Source organism: Anguilla rostrata, chromosome 4 (genome assembly GCF_018555375.3).
Source record: "Anguilla rostrata isolate EN2019 chromosome 4, ASM1855537v3, whole genome shotgun sequence".
NCBI lineage: Eukaryota > Metazoa > Chordata > Actinopteri > Anguilliformes > Anguillidae > Anguilla > Anguilla rostrata.
Window position 1 is genome coordinate 23,465,647 of NC_057936.1, and position 22,407 is coordinate 23,488,053.

The 22,407-nt window shown below is 39.1% G+C and overlaps 1 long non-coding RNA gene across 2 annotated transcripts; it reads right to left on the minus strand.

The window, feature by feature from the left end:
• Positions 1-499: 499 nt before the first annotated feature.
• Positions 500-11,583, minus strand: LOC135252911 (uncharacterized). 2 transcript variants are annotated; one of them, XR_010329495.1, is made up of 3 exons: positions 11,440-11,583; positions 1,319-5,985; positions 500-1,288 (listed from the first exon to the last, which is right to left on the minus strand). It is a non-coding gene; the product is annotated as an uncharacterized LOC135252911 (long non-coding RNA). The 2 variants fall into 2 exon arrangements; XR_010329494.1 differs by lacking the exon at positions 11,440-11,583 and adding an exon at positions 10,528-11,410.
• Positions 11,584-22,407: the final 10,824 nt, after the last annotated feature.

A 22,407-nucleotide genomic window follows, 5' to 3' on the forward strand; every position in this document is an offset into this window, starting at 1 on the left:
TGTACTGCAGATCAGAATTCTCTTTGTATAATAATTATACAAGGATCTGCATGCAGAAGTTATACCGTTTTATTTAAACCATTTGTGGCTTTTTATGCCAAATTGTTTAAAAAAATATAAAATAATTTAATTTACAAATTTAACCCATAAGGTTTGAAAGAATTATGCTTTTTTCCCCTCTTTGTTTTTTTTGGTCTGTGTGCAAAGCAATTAAATATGTTACATGAGGAAAAGCTAATAAATGGCTGCTGCATATTTGCTTAAATTGTATTAAATGGTTGTGCTCTTCAGTCACACAAAGTCCCAGTAGAGGCAAGGGCTAAAAATAAACTCAATTATGAGCTAGCTCACTCTTGAATTTAATTGCGAAAGCACCCGGGTTTTGCAGATATGTTAAGAGGCAGGTTGACAGATCAATAAAGGATGGCGGGGGTAAGATGGGAGTTGCATTCGTTACCCTTTGCTGATTTTACTCCCCTCGTGATGGATTTCTGTCAGTCACGCTTGCTAGCATTCGTCTAACCCATAAAATGAATGGTCAGGGGGAGTTAGTCTTCCATGGAATTTCAAGGTGGAAATTGTGAAAGTGATTGATTATATTTTTCAAGTTAATTGTGCCGCTTTATGTTTTGGACGTAGAGGGAATAACTGACATGGGGCTGAAAGCATTGTTGGGGTGCAGTTACAATTCTCAATTCTATGACACAATTTTGTGCTTTCTCTTAAAATATACCGTCTTGATTAAAATAAATTCCTGCTTAGTTGGAGCTATTGAAAATAAGACATTTAATTGGTTATTGAAACAATTCAGCCAATGGAAAAAACACAGAAAAAAAACCCAGTGTAATATTGGAGAAAAGATTACTGACATGGTGTGAGGGTAGTGGTTAAATGGTTTTCTGCAATTGTGGCACAGACCTTGTATAATGGTGTGGAAGGGTTTACTGACCCTGTATAATGACTGTGTGTGGTTCACTAACTCTGTATAATGATAGTAAATGGTTTGCTAAGTCTGTGTTATGATCCTGAGTGGATTACTAATGTTATGTAATGATCGTAAGTGGTTACTAACCTTGTGTAATAGTGGTGAGCGGTTTACTAACCCTGTGTACTGGTGGTGAGTGGTTTACTAACCCTGTGTAATGGTGGTGAGTGGTTTACTAACCTTGTGAAATGATTGTGAGAGGTTTACTAACTCTGTGTAATGATGGTGAGTGGTTACTAATCCTATGTAATGGTGGTAAGTGGTTCACTAACCCTGTGTAATGTTGGTGAGTGGTTACTAACCCTGTGTAATGGTGGTAAGTGGTTTACTAACCCTGTGTAATGTTGGTGAGTGGTTACTAACCCTGTGTAATGGTGGTAAGTGGTTTACTAACCCTGTGTAATGATGGTGAGTGGTTCACTAACCCTGTGTAATGGGGGTGAGTGGTTTACTAACCCTGTGTAATGTTGGTGAGTGGTTACTAACCCTGTGTAATGGTGGTAAGTGGTTTACTAACCCTGTGTAATGATGGTGAGTGGTTCACTAACCCTGTGTAATGGGGGTGAGTGGTTACAAACCCTGTGTAATGATGGTGAGTGGTTACTAACCCTGTGTAATGGTGGTGATTGGTTTACTAACCCTGTGTAATGGTGGTGAGTGGTTACTAACCCTGTGTAATGGTGGTGAGTGGTTTACTAACCCTGTGTCATGTTGGCGAGGGGTTTACTGACCTGTTCTTATGATGGCAGTGGGTCATCACTTGAGGGATTTGTCCACTGGTTTTGCCTGAGACAGTCCCTCCCAACTCTGTGCTCAGGATGAAGCAGGCTGAAAACCCAAAGGCTTTATGGGAACAGACAGTGGACCACATGCATTTTCAAGCCTGTAATTTTTGCAGTGACAGAAAGTAGAAAATACAATTTCTCGCGCATTGCACTCACTGCAGAACCATCGCTGCTCCCTTCCACCTTGTAGACTGCACCTGCTGATCTACTGAAGAGGGATCAGGCCCCTGATGGATGTTCATACCAGGTAGAATTTATATGCATTTTTACATTCATAAATAGTTCATTTGGCATGCAACCGTGTGCTTTGCTGCAGTGGATTTGATAGGGCAGAATCCTTCAGACATCACTAGCTCAGCAACATGCAACCCGCTGCGCAGTGGACGTTTGAAATTCCTTTGACTTTATTCAGAGGTGATGGTAGCATCACACACCACTGACATCTGAAGAGCGACGGGCTTTTTCTTCCCCCTCCCCCAGTGTCCTCCATTTTAAAGGAGGTGAATTGGGGGATGGTACGAAAGGGTCTTTTTGAATGAGGATGTAGCAGTGTGTTGAAAGGTAATGCGTTCACCGTCCTTGTTTTTGCGTCCTGTGACAGTCAGCCATAAGTCACCTTGAAGCACATTAATCAGAGAATTTTTGCATTTGCAGAAGACATCGTGACACTATCAGGGTCTAGGTGATAACCTCCTACCTACGTATTGAATGTTTATAGCTCAGTTTTGGAAGAGCTTTTGTCCAGCACGTTGGACGCCACAGATGGCTACAGTTTTCTGAGGAGTGTAATAAATCGGGTTCGTATATGCGGAAAAAGTCAGAGATCGTGGTCAGATACTGAATGAAGCAGGGTCACTGGGTTGCAGGTGATCACAGGATGCAGGTTTTGCACCCAAAAAAAAACATAATTTTAATAGAAATGCAGAATTTAATGGACAAGGAATCTGTGGAAAGGTTTATCGGCAAGATTCCTTGGAAAGCGACTACAATTTTCCCCTCATCGTTGATCGCTATTGATGCTTTTCTCATTATATACTAGATCATTTTGTATTGAACCTAACAATGCATATTTATAGTTAAATAAAACCATATTTGCACTCACAATTTTACCTCAGCCTCAATTTATTCAAAGGTTTCAGAACAAAAGTGCTTTTAATGGGTAAAAGGGAAAAAAAGACAAAGCTAAGTATGAAATCAATATATTGTTATAATTAGTTAGTGTAGATATAGGTGTTTTCTAGCTATATTTGTATTGCGTTGTGTGATTATATTGAATGAATTGGAGCAGTATACTGAATAGAGTGGAGCTTTTTAGGATGGATAAGAATTTAATTGATTTTTTAATGTAATTTTTGGAATCTCAAAGCTTAATTGTATCTGAACTGAATTTATAGAATTTAATCCCAAATCGTGTGCCCTGTTCCAGTTATGGCAATTTTATTGTCATGAGCAGCTTGCAAAATAGCTGCTGACTGCTGTAACTGCTGCCAGTTATTTCTATATTGTTGAATTTCACAAAGAATCTGTTTTAAAATAATGTATGCTACATTGCTTCAGCTGTTAAAAAATCTTGAAGGGGATTAAATATCAGGTGCAACAAAGAAACCTACAATTGTGCAGGCCATTTCGATGACATTATTATTTCAATAGTCATTTTATCATCATACCGTATTTAACATTCATGATAGAGATGAGCAGGTGTTTGCCAAAAATGTTTACTAAATATCAGTTAGAGGTGGTGTTTGGGGAGAGGTGGAGAGCAGTGCTGGGTGACATCACTGTGTATCTCTAAAGGGGCCTTCTGCTAGCAGTTGAGTTGGGCTTTACATTTCCGCACATTTTTTCTTTCACTTCTGTAACTGCTGAGAGAAATGTGGCGATAATTTGACTTTAAAATAAATTTAGCTTTTGCCTCAAATCCCCGTCTCCAGTTGGTGCCTTGCTAATTAACAATGAATGTTTAGGAATTTTTTTGGTATTAAAAAAGCACCCTTAGGTCACCTTGACTGCTCACAGGAGAGTAATGAAAAGGCAAATGCGCAAGCTTTTGGTCTGGAGGGCTAATCAGTCACAGAAGTCAATTAGTCTCCTGGTGTAGGTACTGTCCAGGGAATAAGTCAAACAAGCTTTGTCTCCTTTACCAGAGGTCTTAAAGTATGATGACTTTTCTGTCACTGTTAACCTCAAATGTAAAATTGGATGTGGGTGAGAGAGTCACAACTACTTGTAACTAGATTTTTCACATTGTGAGATGGGCCAAATATGTGTGTGTGCACATATACACTGTGTATATAAATACGGGATATGTATTCAATGTACATTCCATATGAGTGATTGCCCCGTTGGTTTTTCTCCTGATTTATCTGTCGTCCTCTTTTAATGCAGCGTACAGGCGTCTGCATTGGACGTGACCACTGTGACTAGCTGTGTTACTTCCCCTCCCCTTTTCCAGTTATATCCCCATTGCGGCTGTTAATTTACTCTTTGCTCATATCCTCGAGTAGTAGCAGTTGATTTAAGGCACTGATCTGAGTCCTGGAAACGGTCAGAGAGGAGAGGGAGAAAGGCAGGGATGGTGGACAGGCTCCTGCACAGATGCAGGTGGAGGAAGGGGGCTGATTCGTCTCCCCTCTCCCCGGGCCGTTAGGAGGGGCGGAGCAGGATCGATTGACCTCCCCGCAGAATATTTCACCTCTATGCGCTCCTTCCTTGCTTAGTGTATTGAAACAGCCGGCAATCAGCCGGAGCCAGAGTTCCTCTCGCCATTAATGAACTTGCGCTCCCTGCTCACTGGGGTATTTCATCAGCGACCAGGCACCGCCACGGGCAAGGACGGCGGATTCCCCCCGTGCCCACTGTACCGCTTCGAATCAGTACGCGTCTCCTGGGCTTCGGCGCTGGCGGCCCATATATGACACTCCAGTGATTTGGCTATCTGTCGCATGTTGTTAATGGGATTATTTGTGTAACAGGCTCTGTGAAAATGGAGTTTTAATTGCCTTGAGATGAGTAACCGGCAGTGTATACGAACACGCAGGTGTACGAGGGGTAGTTTGGAACCTGCGGCATACGCGCAGCTGTACGGCAGTGCTACTCTAGAAAATCTTCTTTCAAGGAGCTAAAGCTGCAAGTTTACCATTATTTTGCTAATTTGGGAAGATTTCCGTTGCTCTAGCTCCTACTGCCCTTTTCCACTTGCCCTGAAAGTCAGTTGGGGATGAGTTTAATTAGCACAGATAGAACTCCATCGCTGCCCTTCGTTTAATATCCCATGAAATCTTTTTTTTGTGTGCATTCGTTAAAGAACTGGCTAACGAAGTGAAACGGAGGCTGTAAAATGCAGGGGTGTGACTTGGTTTGATGGGGCTTTAAAACTCCTGCCTGTCCACACGGGAAACAGCTGGCTGCTCCCCCATGGGATGCCCCTCTCGAGGCCAAGTCTGTCAGTGCACCTGCATGCCATATAAACGGGAACAGTTGATTTCACTGTTGTTTCACACTTTGCCTTTGGGTATGTGTGTGTGTGTGTGTGTGTGTGTGTTGGAATCTGGTTTTCCTACGTTTCATAAACTTCTTGTCAAAAACGTCCGAGCTATTCCCTCCGGGTTACGAAAAGATTGTATGAAAACCCACCAGACACTTCGTCTAAAATTAGAACATTCTGCAACTTGCTGGAGTTGCTAGAGCTGCTGTCCTAGCTGGTGGTATCCCGACAGCTAAATAATACTACTTCCAGCATCTTGGTGTTAAAATATATGGGGACAAGCAGGTTGTCTTGATAGATTTATCTACGGGGCGACATAGCTCAGGAGGTAAGACCGATTGTCTGGCAGTCGGAGGGTTGCTGGTTCAAACCCCGCCCTGGGTGTGTCGAAGTGTCCTTGAGCAAGACACCTAACTCCTAACTGCTCTGGCGAATGAGAGGCATCAATTGTAAAGCGCTTTGGATAAAAGCGCTATATAAATGCAGTCCATTTACCATCTATACGTGTTATAGTTTTACAGCAATATACTGTATCTGAGCAGAGCTGCAGGAGCGGTTCTCTGTCCTTGATTGATGCCTTGTTGATCGCTGTGGTGGGAAGTGTAAGTCAGGCCATTGCGGTGGAGCGCATCCTGAGGGACAGGCCCTCCTCTGTGGCCCAGGGCTCCGAGTCCTTCACTGTGACCGCTCGGCCTGGCCCTCCTGAATGCGTGCGCTTGCACTTGAGAGCCCTGTCATGCAGGAGGGGAGAAAAGCAATCAGGATAGATAGGATCGCTTTTTTATTAGGACACAAGGCATCATTATCAACCAGAACATCAGAATTTACCTAGCCCTATCTTCTCTCTCCCCCTCCCTCCCTACCCCCCTCTCTCTCTCTCTCTCTCTCTCTCATGCACACACACACGCACACAGTTGCTGCTGCAGCAGCTTCTTTTTCTGATAGGATCTTTTTTTAACCAACACAGACTCCCGTCTTATCGCACTCCCAATCAGGCTATTCTTTTCCCTCTATCTGACATCCCCGAAGTATGGCCCCCTCCACAGAATTAAACTCATTTTGGAGTCTGTTCAGACAAACAAAGCAATTTGATTAGAGGGATTGTAGCAGGTCTGTTTATACACAGTAATAAGCAGTCTGAGCTTAAATCAGACAAATGAAGGTCTAAACAAGTGCAATCAGAGATCACACACCGTTGCTCTTTTGGTTCAACCTCGACATCTAGTGGTAAAATATTGTTATTGCAGAATTTAGACAGACAGACAGACAGAATATAAAGCTAAATACAATGCCCCTACAACAAGATAAGTGCAAATGATTCCTTCATTTATAGTATAGAGGTTTTATTTTATCCAACTATAATAAAATGTTTGTTTTGTATTCAAGATATGTATTGATTTATCAACCAAAGAGGATATTACAGTACATACATCAGATTTTCAGTTATATAAACCCCTGAATTTGTGTGCAATATGAGTTTAATGACAGTATAGACATATATAGCAAGGCAGGACAACAGAACAAAAGCAGGGCTGGTTGGACACCTTGATATAGCCAGTGCCAGATTATGCATTGCACTGACCATTTTTATTATGCTCCCACAACAAAGTATAGAACACTTAAAGACATGTACTGTAACCTTTTTATTACATACTGTAATTTATTATTTCCCACTCTCCCTTAGATGTTTACGTATGATTCATTTTCGATATTTACATTTTTTCAGTGCATTAAAAAAATGTAATGGAAAGTCATCTGGCACTGTCCTCTGACACTAATTGAGAAAGGTTTGCTCCCCTATGGCAGTCTAAATTTATGTGCCTCTTCCAAAGCATTGTTTAACTTATTGGCCTTTGATGATTGATCTCAATTCTATGCTTTTTTTTTTTAACACTGGGAGAATGCCATGCCAAGATTTTGTAGCAGAGTGTTTGGAGAAAATGGTAATCTTTAAGGGTGCTTTAAGGTGCTGCTGGCGGCACATCTCCTCGTTTTCTCCCCCACAGAAAATCCCTTTCTAGCTTGCAGTCACAGCATAAATCTAATTTCCAATTCAGCAGTCGCGAATCTACGGCTTTATCCAGTAGCGTTGATGGATTCAAGCATGCATGTGGCACAGGAGAGTATTTGCAGCGCAGTGCATGTTTTCAATGTGCATTTTGAGCACGTCGGCAGATACAGAAGGGGGGGGGGGGGCGGAAGGATGCAACGAAGGAGGAGAAGGACGGTGAGTCGTGAATTTTCCAGGAGAGGGTTTCCCCCAGTGCCGTTGACAAAACACACTTTCAACATTAACTCGTGAACACATCGATAACACCACTGCAAGTTGTAGCCCTCTCAAGATGTATTGTTGTGTCTGGTTAAATACATCTCTAGTTTCTGTATCTAGACTTCGATCTATTCATGCACGGCCTATTAAAAATGCAGCTTGTAGTCTGGTGTAATATGTCCTGCATGATGTATTATCTTAGAAGAACAAGGGGCCAAAAGGACAGAAATGTGCTCCCTTGTTGAATTTCATACTGTGATTCTAATCCTCAAGATTAAATTGAGCAAGATATTCAAATATAAGTATATTTTAATGCCCACAATTTATTTCAACCAATGAAAAAAACAATATGGATGGTAAAACCTGTATTTATACTGATCCATGCTATGTTTACAGAAACTCTTGACAGTCTGTTGAGCCACACAAATGGTGAAATAGTAAAGGTTTGACTGCTATGCAGTGAATGCAATCAGTCATTTTAACAGCTTCAAGAAATAAATTATAAATGTGCAGATATAGGCAAGATTAGGAATGGTAGGAATTAACATTTCTGTGATTTACTTTCCAACTGCCTTACATTTTGTATAAAATAAATTAATTACATATCAGTTCATTTGCCTGCACTAGCCTTCTTTATGTCATATAAATATTTTTTTCTTTTTGGACTGCGAATGCATTACATACCTTGGAGGAATTCGTAGTTCTAATTATCATCAAAGCTATCTGACTAGATACTGTATTTATTTGCAATATAATAAAGATGTACACCTAACCAAGATTTTGCTGCAGCCAGTGATTTCTCTATGCCCTCTCTGGGGGCAATGGATGCTCATTCGAGCGTACATTTAATTTCAAGTCATTGGACACATCTTGCTGCACACACTGAAAGCCTATACCAGAATATTAATCCTGAATTGCCCGTTCATTTTCCTGATGTGCAAATACAAGCAAGTGCAGTAGAATCACTGTGACGTTGTCTTTTTTTTCTCAGTTTCATTGGGGGATTATTTCATAGTCGCTAACAGAGTGCTAATTAAAAAAATTCAAACACATCCTGTACTCAAACACAAGCCCCTTCCTCTTGTGTTTTTTTTGCCAGTGGGGGGCTCAGTGAATGAAAGACACTATCACTATCGAGTAGTATACCCAGGTAGTGCGCGGGTACATTGTAATTGCTAGAACATAGAAAATAGTTGTTTAGTTCTATGTTTGTGTGTGTGCGCGTGTGCGTGTGTGCATATGTGTGTATGTAGGTGCAGTCTTTAAATAACTATTGATTTCTTTGTCTGCAGTGTTCAATAGACATATTCTCTAAATTTAATATTTTAAATATTCACTTCATTCTTTTTCTCCTCTGTTGAGTCTTCAAGTCCTTTCCAGTTACCCCCACATGTCTGAATCTGATTGTATAATTCAAATGTTAGCACTATTGCTACAAATAAATGTGAGAGGGCAGAGGGTAGGGTCTGTTTTGTGTTGTGTTCTATCCTTCTGTCCCTCTCATATAGTTATACTAAAACGTTCAAGCTATTGCGATTGTTTATATAAGCAGTTTAGTGTAAATGCGCCACCATGTTTCTTTGGGGAAAAAAAAAACACAAAATAACATTAGATGGAGTAATTAAGGAATACCAGTATTTCCATCACTGCAGCAATTGCCATTATTTGGTTAATCACAATATGTAGATAAAGTTGTAATTGTTTTCAATTTCCATTTTAAATTTAAAACATCATTAGCTTCGACAGCATTCATCTGGCAGATCCACTCATTAGCATTCATAGTGTCTAGATGTGTGAGACCTGACTTTTTGTCCCTGTGAGTCATATCGTAAATTGTACAAATTGTGGCTGCAAAACTATTTTTTACACACATAAATAATATCTGACAACAATCTTGCATTCATCTCATCTTTGAGAGACATATCAAACATACAACTGATCACTCTTGCTGCCATAACATTTAACCCTGACTACTCAAAATGCGTGGTAAAATATGATTATTCATTAGATCTCATCTCGTTTTTGATAGACAAACGTGAAACCCATGATTCACCTACGTTAACTGAGTAACTTCTCTGAACACTTACTGACTTTAGTTTTTGTGCTTGCATTCCAGCATGAGCTATAGATATAGACACGTAGTTACATTCATTGCTCTTATTTTTGGCCACACAAAGCCAAGCTAAATTTTCTCATGCCTATTTCAATCCTCAAAGAGACTTTTATAAGTGGTTTGTAAAATGTTTTTTTTTAGCGTGTCATCCTCAGCTGTAAACAACATGGCATTCTGTGAACCCAGATTTAGAAATGTATCCACCTGCCTAAACTACTTATCTCTTTTTTTGTGTGCATATTTCTGTGGCATTATCTCTCAACATGCTCTTGACCATATTTCTTCACTTTTGAAAGTCTTGTTGGTTGGCAACCTTGAGGTATCATTTCCTCTTCACCTTTGTCATGATTTATTACATTATTTCATTTAGTAGATCATATCACGACCGCAGATCATGTGAAGACCATGCAGCTTCTAGATAAGAATATCGTCTAAACTATCTTCCTAGTATCTTCTTCATCAGCACCAGTTATCATAATCTTCCTCATCTTATCCATCTTTATTTTATCTGATTTCTTCAGAATATTATATATCATGATCATTCATATAAAATTGCAGTTTAGTCTATTAAACAGAGAAATTGCCATAACGTTTTGAAAATTGTAAACAAGCATAAAAAACAAAGTATATGAACTGTCTATATCACTCATAATGCAAATACATTTGAAATAAAATGTAGGCTAAATATCTCGTATCGAAGATACATTACGATTGGCGTCTTTAATTTGCAATTAAAGACTAAACTCAATACATTCACAGCATATAAGTAAATACATATTTACAAATATAGCAGCCAAATATTATTTCTGAAACGCATCTATGCATTTACTGTCCTGGACTTTTCCCGGTTGAGGCAAGCCAAGGAGCAAAATAAATAAATAAATAAATTACCTTTAGGTTTCCCTGCATTTTTTTAGAAGCTGTTGTATAAATACATGAGCATTTTCATCAGTTCATCGCGTCGTGCTCTTTTGACAGACGCCGTGCTCTTTTTAAAAAAATCCCATAGGGAGGTATTATTGCTCTTATACAAACATAATTATATGACAAAAAGCAATTACGCAGACACACTATGCATAATGGCTAACATGGAATTCTGGGCATCAAGGTACAGGCGCAACGTTCCTCCGTCTTTTTTCTGAGGTTATTAATAGTCTGGTTGCCTGGTCACGATCCCAAAACTCATTGGATAGTCTTAACCTCGCGCAGCGGTAACAGGCTGTCTGGGAAAACCCCCGCTGCTCCACCGAGAGCAAAGGGCTAAAAATAGACCGGAATCCCCGCATCAACAGAGCCGAGGAACATCACGAGCTCACACTGTTCATAAAGCCTTTCTTTCCATTAAACGGCGAACGTCCATTGTTTTCGCCTTTTTCCTTTCACAACTGAATTCACAGTCATTGCTTTAATAAAACAACGACTGTCGTTTTCGTTTAGGAAATTCCCGAATTATCGTCAGTGTGAAACCGATATAGATAATAGGCTTACTGCAGCTCTATAAATAATAATAATAATAATAATAATAATAATAATAATAATAATGCATATAAAAACACGTGACTAAAAAATGTATGGAATTAATCGTAAAACATACTGCAGCAGAAGAACACCAGGAGGACTATACGCTGCATGAGCTGTTTCATTTTGGGATTTGGCTAATGTAATTTTCAGGCTTCCTTGCTTCACCGAGCAGCGTATTGCGGAAGAACCTGGAATCCTACATTTCTAAGGATTTCCACATATTTCCATGACGTCGCTGAAATGATTTAGGCTACTCTATTAGCATGTTTTTTAAAGACTTACATTCATCATTCCACAGTCCCTAGTTCGAGAGATTTTTGCAGTATAACTGGCGAGATTCAGTGCTCGTTGGATGTTATCCGATTTCGGCATAAAGGACAAATATTAGAGTGCAGGATAGGTAGTAGTGAAAATGGGTGGACTACAAATAGCCCAGGCACGCATAGCCTACGTACTAGCACACGCGCGCACACAAACCACACACACACACACACACACAGTGATTCCGAATTACAAAATGTACGTTGGACCTTTATGTTTAAGTACATGTAGGCCTACACGAATGTTGAATGGTGAAACAGCCATTAGGCTACAATATTCCCGAATTCCACCATTTGAACCAGTGAAATTCACATGTAATTTTAAACTGCTGCTCCGTTTAAATATGTTGTGATTTCAAACATTTTTCATCACAAGTTTTTTTTTTACCGAATTGATTCATTTAGCTATTAAATTTTTAAATATATTTAGATAATTTCACTGTTGTTGACATCGTTTGAATGTGTTTTGTTTTATCCTGCTGTGATCTGTGGGAATAACAGGCAATTATGATTACGGTCATGATTATTGTTTTTATGGTAATCCTGATTATTATAATTATTTATAAAGCATTAAATATGACCATGCACGATGAAACATTATTATGTTTCATCTTGCAATTATTTATACAATTTTTTATAAGCTAAATGGGTAAACAGTCACTCTACATTCGTCTTTGCTGGAAAACATAAAATGGCAACTTGACCAGTCTGAACCAGTCTACCTTTTGGGTTGCTTTATAAATAGAAGGCGGTGTCCAAAATGATTTAATTAAGTGAAAATAATTCAATGGCAAAACCAGGAATGAGCTAAGTATTTACATCCCTCCCAAAGGGATGTAGATACACAAAATCCAGCTACATCAGATTAACCTTGCACTATATACAATACTGAATTTGGTTCTATAATAAACATAATACTAAAAAAATCAGAATATATTTTGATAAGATATAAAATATAATAGTTGGAATGCCTTGGATAGGGATGTTGTTTATCTCAGTGTCTGTTTAATTACATTACAGTTGAAGCTAGGATGGATTGTCATATGGGACGCTGTGGGTATTAATATTCTTTTTGTGTCATTTATCAATATTTGAACAAACTCTCAGCAAAACCAGACAACAGGTTTCCATTAATTTGGCAATGTAATATATCATTTTCCATTAAACCACAGATTTTATAATTATGGAAATGTAAATAATTTATTCCCTCATATTTCTTTTCAGGGTCAAAGTGGAGAACACTTTTTTTGAATAAATCTTTCAAGATGTTGCATCATTGTTTCCAAACAGAGTGCATAGACAAAAGGATGTATGTTCTCATTATTAGATAATCTAGAACCCATTACCCACCGCAAAATGCAAAATTGTCGGACATTTTAGCCTGGCTTAACTGTTGAAGTTGATAACAAGATGTTTCAGGCCATAAGATAAATGGAATCCCTAAAATATCATCCAGCAATGACCATTTATGTGCAAACATCGCGTCACAAAATTATCACGTCACACTTTTGTGTATTGTAAGAGGACTGGCATTCCAATTTGTTTTTCTCATCAAGACTGTGATTTAAGACTAGGAGGTTGTCCTTCATTGTATCGTTGCTTGTTTCCATGGTGCGTACATCTGAGATTGTTGACAAGCTGTGTAGTTTCTGATGCGAGTTGCTGCTTCGTCTGGGCTGTCCTTGTGGCGGAAGAGATAAGAGGCTTCGTGTGGGCCTTTGAACTCGTATGCATCCCTGACAGATTTCTGTGACCTGCAATTTATCTATTCCACATTGAAAGGATCCCTCACACACACACACATGCACGCGCACACACGCACACTCACACAAACATACACACACACACACACATGCACTCACTCACACACACAAACACACACACATAAACATACACGCACACGCACACGCACACACACACACACGCAATATGTGTGCACACATAATTTCAATTTATATGTGATGCGCAGCACTAAGAGTGGCCTTTCTGTGAGATCTAATGTCAGCTGCTTTTCTGAATCCTGCTCCTGCCTGTTGCATTGTCCCTCTGCCATTTGCATGCCAGCCCTTAACAAGCTCGGCTGCCCTTTCTTCAGCCTGAATCCTAATTAGTGCTCTCAAAGGGAACGGTCCTACCTCTGACAAGGGCGATAGAGAGCACCAGGAAGACCTGTTTTCTGTCTGAATCCTATTTCTCAAGCTTTTCTACCATCTCCCCTCCACCCTGGCCGAGACCACTTCCAAGTTTTGGTTTTGCTTCATGGGACAGCGAGTGAAATGGCAGCAGAAATAGGGTAAGGAAGTCTTTCATCTTCAGCTTGTATATATTTGAAATTTATCTTGTGGAATAAAGGTAGGGGGACAGAAGAAACCCAGGTAATGGCAACATTGCTGGTTTTAGTGGCTGTTTTTTCTGCAGCCAGAAGGACAGCATAGATAGTGTCCAAATTATTGCTGTAAACCAGCACGTATTTCATGTACAATTTAAATTGTTGGTAAGAAAAAATATTAATGTGACGTATCTGTTCAGAAATATGTTTTACAGTAATGTCAAGTAGGTTTAAAGTTAAAACAATGGTCCAAAATATGTTCCAAATGACACTTGAGAAAGTCACTTGATGATTTTGCAAACATAATTGTCTTTAATTATCTATGGAACCGAAATGCTGTGTTTACATAAAACTGCAAGGATCAGGGTTCCATGGAACAGAAATGTTGGTTTCTATGGAGCTGAATATGATAATGGAAAATGTAACTAGTCACTAGTGGTTACTTTTATTTCCACTGAGTTATGTTTTTGTTGATTTCATAGAGCAAACACTGTTATAACAAACATGTGTTGTGCTTGTTATTCCTGAAACAACACTCCTAAGATTGCGTATTAGCATGTGAGACGTGAATGCCAACAAAATTTCAGTAAATTTAAAAATTTTTGGTTGATATTTACAGTAAATAATTAAAATCGAGTCAAAATGGAGTTGGCACCATTGAATGAATGAATTAATGAATGGATGAATTTTGAGAACATCTAAAAAATCTGGAACTGGGTGCATATAGTGCTATAGTCTTCCCCAGTACTTCATCATCCCACACTGGTTGTTATTTTCTGTAATAGAAAACACTTAATCAAAGTCATACACGCAGCATTTGCGCATTCATTTTCTGCTTTTCAAACCTCACGCAAAGGCTGGTGTTTATCAGCATCTCTTGCTGTCTGCTTGTGTTTGAACATGCTCACACTCTGCTTTTGCTCATTATTTACGCCACTCTAAAATCTACCAGTTTTTATAGCCGTGGTAAATAAATGCTTCATCAAAGCAGTTGTCTACTGATGTCTGTGAGTACTGTCCTCCGCTTTCTTTCTCTTAGATTACTGGGAAGCAGGATGTTCATTGTATTGGCCCCTATGAGTCATACCTTTTATGTCTTACATTTTGGACAACAATTAACTCTGTTCTGTTAAGACGAGATACATGTTTATGGAATATTTAACTTTTCAGCCAACCTATTCAGTCATATTTTTCAAGTATCATTTGATGGAGTATTTTTCAGTCATGCAACAGCAATGTCTGATGAAGTTTCTCAGTGCAAGATTACGCTATTCTGTCAAACAGTTCAAATGAGATTTTATCCATAAATTCACAAATGCAGAGCCATCATGGGATGCATATACACCATTCTTCTTCGTCAGGAGTATTTAGGAGGGAATACATCATATTTAAATTCTTATCTGACACTGGTGATGCTATAATGAATTACTGATTTTTTTTAATGTTCAAAGGAAGCCATGTCCTATCTGCTGCTCTGTTGAACTGCCCTAAAGAACGATCAGTGCCCCTTCCTTTCTGTCTCTTCTGTAGCTGACACCTAATAATACGAGACCAACAAAGGTCATCTGGCTCTGACAGGGCCCCTTTATAAGAGCCTCACATGCTCATGAAACATGTGTACATAGATGTCGACTGAATTGGGTTGACAAGTATACAAAGACATTGGTATAATTATTAAGCATATAATTGCACACCAAGCCTTACACACTAACTCTGGCACAGATCGAGCCAAATTCAACCATGCTGTTCCATTTTCCTTCCTTTAAAGTGTATTGAGGAAAAACCTGCAAAATAAAAATACAATCGATTTGCAGGTAGCTGAATATGGGTCAGACTAAACATACCAGTTCACAATTCTTGCAAATTTAGCCCTATTTGCAATAACCAGACAATATATACCACAAAGAAAGTCATTAAAGCAATGTCATGACAATATCAAATATATGAATCACAACGGATTGCAAACATATGCTGCTGTTCACAATATACCAGAGAATGAGAAATCATTAAAATTAACAAAAAATTCGTAGAAACAATTGTGTACTAGTGTACAGTTCCCTTCAAAAAATTGACAAATCGTGAACTATGATGCATATCGAATAAATGTAAAAGAATTGTCAGTTAAGAATCGTCTTGGCTACGAAAGGCACACAAACTGATGCTCAAACTGATCTCTTTGCTCCTTCACTCCCTGCCTCTTCCTTTTGTTCCATCACTGCCCCAAACCTTTAATGTTTTCTTCTTCTTCTCAGGCAGTTTCATTCTCTTTCCTCCACTCCTCCTTGTTACCTTCTTTGATCTCTCCTTTCCTTTCCCCTGCTTTTGTTTCTTTTCTGTTTCTACCTTTCTCTTTCAGTCCCACCCACTGATTTTCCTTTGCTCCGTTTATATTCCTCCCACTATTCCCTGACCCGCTCACTCATTCCACATACCTTTCTTTTTCTATTCTAACCTCACCACCAACCTCCACCGTCTCAGCTCTGCATCCATCTTCACTTCTTAAATTTTCCCATTTCTTAAAGCGCCCTCCTCCCTGGCTGCTGGTCCACTGTTCCATGTCCATTTACCTCCCCTTATCAGCATTTGTTTCTTTATTCCCCTTTCTCTGTTCCCTCCTCCCATTGTGTTTGCCCTTTGCTGATGGTATCACTTTCCTGATATATTTCCACTTTCCACCTATTATGATTCACAGTGGTGCAGCACACTAGTATTCCTTCTGCCTGACCATGCAACACACTGTGTGAGCATTGCGTGCTTGTGCCTACGGCCTAACTCTAGCAGAGAGAACACATTTCCTGTTATCTGGACAAAAACATTTTAATCAATTACGAAGTTAGTCTACAGGTGACTTTGCGCTCCAAATACAGTAGAGTAGTTAAAAGGGTGAAAATAATATTATATATAAGCATAAATTCATTTTAAATTGGTGTGGTATTATACATTGCTGTCTTCTATTTTCCTTAAGAATGAACAAAATCATATTTGTGCCATTTATGTCATACTGCAATGGTTCATCTTGAGTATTAAATATCAAATCTTGCATTGATAGCCATGATTGCTATACATTATACTCTATAATTTTTCACATTAACTATACTAATATTCCTGCAACCAATACACATTTACACCTTCAAAGTACTTTTGGTTGCTGTTATGTGCTGTATTATGTTATTGTGATTATGTACCATAGTTTATATAATAAATATTGGCCCTTCATTCATTTCAGCACATACTGTACAACAATACTGGCTTACTGTCACTAGTTATTGTCGCTAGTTTGAAGGGATAGCAATGCAGACAGCATGTATATTAACTAGGTTACCATTGTATGTATTTACATTATCTGTATATTATGTAATAGAAATCATACTTGCCTGAAGGACATATTGTGACATATTGTGATATTGTCCCTCAATTCCATCCATTACAGAAGAAATGTGAAGTTAAAGGGCAGTCTTTCAGCTTTAATTTAAGGGCATTTACATTTATATTCAGTGATCTATGTAGGAATTACATTCCTTTGTATATATAATACCTTCATTTTAGGGGACTGAAAGTAATTGGACAAATTTACATGATCTTAGATAAAGTTATCATATTTAGTATTCGTTCACAAATCTTTTGCATTCAATGACCTTACCTGGTGATGCTCTGCTAGGCCTGCACTACAGCCATCTTTAGTTCCTGTTTGCTTGGGGGGATTTTTTCCTTCAGTCTTGTCTTCAGCAAGTGAAACACATGTTCAGATGTATTCAATTGGGTGATTGACTTGGCCAGTCAGGAACATTCCACTTTTTGGCCCTTGATTGCTTTAGCAGTGTGTTTGGGCTCATTGTCTCGCTGCAAGGTGAAGTGCCATCCAATGGGTTTTGAAGCATTTGGCTGGATGAGCTGATTAGATGTTTCTGTGCACTTCAGATTTCATTCATTCATTGTTCCAGAACTCAGTTTTTATGTACTTCTTAGCAAACTCTAATATGGCCATTCTGTTCCTGAGGCTTGCCAATGGTTTGCATCTTACAGTGAAACCTGTGGTTATGCTGGTGTAGTCTTCTCTTTATTTTAATCTTTGATACATCTGTGCCAACATCCTAGAGCCCTGTTACTCAAATCATAGCCCTCAAGGTCCAAGAACTGCAGATTTTCCACGCTCCCTTTACCTGGGAGTCAGGTGTGAATACAGTCTGGCCAATCAGTAGCTCTAATTGTTTAGTTAATTACCTAGGAGAATAAAACCAGGGCCAGATTTGGATTTGAGGTCCAGATTTGAGTATCCATGTCCTAGAGAGTGTTCTTGCCCTGTTCGACAGGTGAAAGGGGTTTTTTCTTAACAACTGAAAGTAATTTCAGAATTTTGCTTTACAATTTCTTCGGTCATCCACTACTGTAGTCTTCCATGGTCAACCAGGCTGTTTGCTATTGCTGGGTTCTCCAGTGCATTGTTGGTCCTTAAATGCACACTATGCATAATTCTTGCTGTGGTCCTATGTTTACAATCAAAGAAGTATCTTCCCCCATACTCAATCCCACCCACTCTCCTCCATTTTTATATTTTATACCTGCTTTTATACTGCTTTTATTTTTATATCTCCATTTCTTGATAACTGTCGCCATCAGAAAAAGCAATTCCAAGGTTGACTTTGGTTTTTTTAACGAGCCCCTTTAGTTTGTTTTTTCACTTCATTGTACTTGTGCTTCTTCACATCCGCCATTGCAGAAGCTAGATAGCTACAAACACTCCACTGAAACCTGAGCCAATGTTTTGACTATGTCTCTGATTGATTTATTCAGATTTTTCCATCCCATGATGTCCTACTATAGTTTGGTCCTCATGTTGACAGACAACAGCAACAGATTCCAAATGCAAATTCCGCACTTACAGTAGAGTCAACTGTAGACCTTTAGTTAGGTGTCTTGTGTATGAAATAATGATGCAACAACACACATCTGGCCAATAAATAGCTGAGCAGCCAATGTCCAATTATTTTTGGCCCCCCAAAACAGGAATTTGCAATTCCTGCATGGTTCACCTGACAGTTTGCTCTTCAACCTCATATTCATTGTTTCATTTCAAATCCAATGTGTTTCTGTGCACAGTCAAAATTGTGTCACTGTCCAAATACTTATGTCCTTAACATTATCATTAACATATGCTTCATGGATTATTTATTGAATATCTGTTAAAGAAATGTTTCTTTTTTTCTCTGATTTCATTCAATACGATGTAAACATTTTGCTATTGTTTCTTTAGCAAATTGATAAACAAATATCAACTTCCATTTTCCCTTTCTCAGGTGTAATTATATATTTTGGACTATGGACCTGCCATTCTGCACTACCCCTTCTCCCATTACCCCTTAATAATTTTGCTACTGTATCTTCCTTCAGTATGTCTGTGTATAATGTTTCTCTGTGCTAGCTGTCATCCCTCTGTCTAGATTTTTCTCTCATTCTTTTTCATTGGTTGGTGTGTGTGCTTGTGTGGGCTCATTAACCTCACAAGAGGAATTAAAATGACTGCTCTCTCTTCGATTCTCCCTCTTCATCTTTCTCTCAGTTTCATTCCTTCTCTTTGGCACTCACTGAGGTCCCCTAGTGGTCTTAAGCTGGACTTCCACATGTTTTTAATGAACAGGTGGAAAAGCTGGGAGGGATGTAGGTCCTGCCGATATCAATAATTCAAATAGAGCGGCCATTATATAAGGCCTCAGTGCTGAATTACTTCAAGGATTCCCTTAAAGTGTTAACCTCTTCCTCCCTCTATAGACACCCTGATATATAAAGAATTTGTTTACTGACAAAGAGATGCCATGAGGCAGCATGTGCATGTTTCTTTGTGCATGTAGTTTTAAAAAAACTTAAATGTATACTTATTTTTTGCCTAAGCTTGCCATCTGGGCTAGAAAGGTTGCTTAGATACAAAATAGTGTGGCACCAAACTAGAGTATGGGTAATATGTCCCCCCCCCCCCCCCACACAAACACAGAAACTGCTATTAGTTCACGTAATCTACCTTCACTGTTAACAAGGAATGCCTGTGATGTATATATGTTGTACGGTATATTAAAGTGGGATTAGGTCCCCGTTCATATTAAGCATAATGTAGAAAGAGGTGGATTAGAGATCACTGCTTTTTAAATATCATTTTCAGGTTTAGATGGCATGATGGGCTTTCAGGGCCCCAAAATGCCTTTTCATGGCAAGTGTATTGGGATGCATTTGTGTGTGTGTGTGTGTGTGGTGCAGGTGGGTGGTGTGTGTGTCTGTGAGTGTACTTGTGTGTGTGTGTGTGTGTGTGTGTGTGTGTGTGTGTGTGTGTGTGCGTGTGTGTGTGTGTGTGTGAGTGTATGTACATCGGTGTGTGGGTGTGTGTGCATGTCGGTCTGTCTGCCAGTGTATGTGTGTGTGTGTCTGTCTGTGTATGTGTGTGAATGCATGTATTTGTATATATGGGCATGTGTGTGTGTGTGAGTGTGTATGTGCACTTGTGTGGGTGTGTGTGTGGGGGGGAGAAGTGAATAATTGATGTGGTAGCAAGCAGCATTACTTCCAAATCCAGCAAGCAAATGATACTTCATCCTGCCCAGGGACCCACACAGGTTGCAGAGACTAATTACTTAATGAAAATGATCAGGTTTCCACAGCAGCTCTGTCCCAGGTGCTCTCCAAATTCCAAATGTCACATCATGTGGAAATGACCTCAATGACACGGAAACCCATAAATTGTACTCACCCTAATTACTGTGACCAGTATACGCATTTCTTGCAACGGTGATGGTTCCAACTGCCCGTTAAAATGTTTGCCGAGTTGGTTGTTTTGAAGGCAGTGTCATACTGCAGGGGCGCACAACGAGAGCAGGGACGATCCTCCTCACAGGGGGAGAGCACACAAAATATGACGGCATTGTTGTCTCTGGCCGTAATAGGGTGGCTGAATGCATGGAAGAGGCGAAGCGGCAGCCGTGTGCTCCACACTGCCCCTGCTGGGCACGCGCGGAAGCTGAGGTTAGCAGGGATGCTGCAGGAAAAAGATAGCCTTTTCTAGCAGAGAGAGGGTTTTAGGAACTGCAGTTTTTTTTCATTACCACCAATAATCGAGACTTAAGCAAAGATTATTTAACCATTCATTAAAACATTCTATGAGTGATTTACGCAGTTCTGCGTGGTAACAAATGGTGTACATGTAGTTGTACGACACTGCTCCTGCCTTTACTTTAAAATATACATACATGTACAGTAGTGTACTAATAACGCAGAATAATGCATGTATAGAAGGCCCAATAAGTTGATTGAAAATGTAAGTAAGTCTCGTGTCTTGGAATATGTGTGATCTGTCCTGCATGAGATACAGTTTCTCATCTTGGTCACTTAAGCATTTGGATTTTGCTTGGTCTTAAAGTGATGATGAAAGTAAGAAATACTCAGGTGTACATAATATAATGCATTTTTCAATAAGCAATAGCTTCCCATTACTTTTAGAGATTTAAGGTTACTGAAGAATGATAGGATTAGAATGCAGATTCCCATTAGCTGGCAGATAAGTGTATTATGACAAACTACTGAATATCAAAGAATCTACAATGTGATACAATATCTGCTGTAGTATCTATCTGTTGAACCTTTAACAGTGTCATTTTCTGTCTGTCTGTGATTAATGGGGTTATCAATGGGTCATGGATTTAGAGAAGAGAAGATGCACTTTATTTCATGGACCCAATCAACCTATTTCTCAGAGTCACTGATCAGTTTACACCTATTATCAAAGATGAACCTGTTCCTCACCACTTACACATCTACACAGGAAACACACACACACACGGAGAGAGATAAATGGTAAATGGATGATTTATAAGCGCTTATCCAAAGCGCTACAATGATGCCTATCGCAGAGGTAGGGTTAGGTCTTGTCAGGACGCTGACACGCCAGCGGTTTGAACGCAACCTCGACTGCCAGACAATCGCTTACTCGAGCATCGCGCAGAGAGAAGAGAGAGGAAAAGAGAGAGCGAGAGATAGAGAGAGCAAGAAACTGGCATGAATTTTCTGAATCTAGCTTTACTGTAAATGATGATTGCCAGTGTTATGTGTATGTGGTACAGAATGGCAGTATACTATATTAGGATTATATCCCCATTCATAAAAAAACGTGTAGCAATAGGGGAATTAGGGAGGACTGCCTTTTTAAATTTCACAGTTCCTTTATTTACCTGTGATAACATTGTCATTCGTAATTAATATTTGTTTTTATTTTTGGTGGAATATAAAAAAAACTAAATTCCTTGCATTTTAAGACTAGTCTTATTTTGTTTATTCATTATTGTAAGTTCTAAAGTGCATTAAGAGTGCATTAAGTTCTATTGGATAAGGCCATGAGGAGTTACTCTCTTGTAATACAAAACGGCGTCTAACCGTGATCAAATATTTAACACTTACCTGTTAATCAAATAAATATTGGTTAGGTTTTAGATGATTAAAAATGGCGGGACATTATCTCCGCACAATGCAGAAATCAATTAGATGCCACACTTCAATGTATATCTTTATTTTTTTTACTAGGCATTATATCTTATTTAGCACCTTGCATTTGTTTTCGCAGGGTCC